The sequence below is a fragment of the Aegilops tauschii genome, chromosome 2 (assembly GCF_002575655.3).
Source record: "Aegilops tauschii subsp. strangulata cultivar AL8/78 chromosome 2, Aet v6.0, whole genome shotgun sequence".
Taxonomy (NCBI): domain Eukaryota; kingdom Viridiplantae; phylum Streptophyta; class Magnoliopsida; order Poales; family Poaceae; genus Aegilops; species Aegilops tauschii.
In genome coordinates this window covers 255,376,266-255,378,248 of record NC_053036.3, presented here as the reverse complement: position 1 = coordinate 255,378,248, position 1,983 = coordinate 255,376,266, and positions in this window count along the sequence as shown.

Below are 1,983 nucleotides of genomic sequence, written 5' to 3'. Positions count from 1 at the left end.
CCCAATGAAGAACAGGAGGTGACGGCAGCTTCATCTCGTGGAACATGATAATTCTTTCTCCCTGATTTTTTATGGAAAAATAGGATTTTATAGCGTCGGTTTCAGGGTCTGCGGGGCCACCAGGTGGGGACAACCCACCTGGGCGCGCCTGGAGGGGGGCGCGCCCTGGTGGGTTGTGCCTACCCAGGTGCCCCCCTCCGGTGGTTCTTGGCTCCAGAAATTCTCTTTTATTGTATAAAAAATCCTCGCAAAGTTTCGTTCCATTCCGAGAACTTTCATTTCAACACAAAAAACAACACCATGGTAGTTCTGCTAAAAACAGCGTCAGTCCGGGTTAGTTTCATTCAAATCATGCAAATTAGAGTCCAAAACAAGAGGAAAAGCATTAGGAAAAGTAGATACGACGGAGACGTATCAACTCCCCCAAGCTTAAACATTTGCTTGTCCTAAAGCAATTCAGTTGATAAACTTAAAGTGAAAAAGAAAAACTTTTACGAACTCTTTTGCTCTTGTTTGCATAAATAGGCTTAAACAACACCCATGTTTTTAGCCAATATTATAACTAACCATGCCGACAATAACTCTTAAAAATTATATTAACTCATATCAATGACATAATCAGCTAGCGAGCAATAATAAGATATCTCAAACAGCAACACGTTATCAAAACAACCATGGTAAAATATGACAATAGTGGTATCTCGCTAGCCCTTTCTGAGACTGCAAAACATAAATGCAAAGCACCTCCAAAGTTCAAGCAGCGACTAAACATTTTAATTCATGGTAGAAAAGATCCAGCCATGATGCACCAACATTAGCTACACACAATGCATAAGCATGACACAATGCTCTCAGGTTCTGGCGTTTATTTTAGAAGGTGGTGACAAAACATAAAAGTAAATAGATAGTCCCTTCGCAGAGGGAAGCAGTGATTTGCAGAGGTGCCAGAGCTCAAGTTTTTGAAAGAGTGGTAAATGATATTTTGAGAAATGCACCCTTCTTGTTTACTTTGCGACCGTCAGTTATCAATATCTTCCATGCTAAACACATTAGTAGCGGTTCCCAAGCGATAAAAGTAAAGGTTATGACTCCGTAGGAGTTTTTGTTTGATTATTTGTAAGCTCTTTTCTGTTTGCAGTTTGGGACTGGGGATCCCTATTACCACCCCTTTCTCGTGCGATGGCGAGTGAATAAACACTCGACCTAAGAATAATCCGCTTAGCATGGAAGATACCGACTACCTCTTGTCGTTCCATGAACGATCCAGGCACACAAAAAGGATATTTATTTGAAGTTTTTAGAGATGGCACATGCAAATTTACTTAGGACGGCAGGGTAATACCGCATATAGGTAGGTACGGTGGACTCATCTGGAATAACTTGGGTTCAAGGTTTTTGATGTACAAGCGGAAATCGCACTTAGTACAGGCAAAGGCTAGCAAATAGGTTGAGAAGCGGTTAGCTAGAGAGCAACAATGGTCATGAACATGCATTATGCATAAGTAACATTGGACACTAGCATGAGTAGGATATGAACACCATGAACATAAATATCATAGAGGTTATGTTGGTTTTGATTCAACTACAGGCATGAACATGTGCCAAGTCAAGCCACTCAAACATTCAGAGGAGGATACCATATCATCATACTACATCACAATCATTTTAACGCAATGTTGACATCCAAGATAAGTCATTATCCAATCCCAGCTACTTATGCATGGCATGAGAAACTATAATCTCTAATTTTCATTGCAAACATGTTTAATCACAACAGGCTGAATCATGGATACTAGGTTAAACATATTTAGAAAAAACAGAACTAGTTGAGTTCATACCCGTTTCTCTCTGCCACGGCCAGTTCATCAAATTTCGTCATTATTGCCTTTCACTTGCATGACCGAACGATATGAAAATAATAATAGTGCAAGAGTGTTGTGGATTAAGTTGCAGTCTGCAAACATTTTATTCAACAGGAGAAGA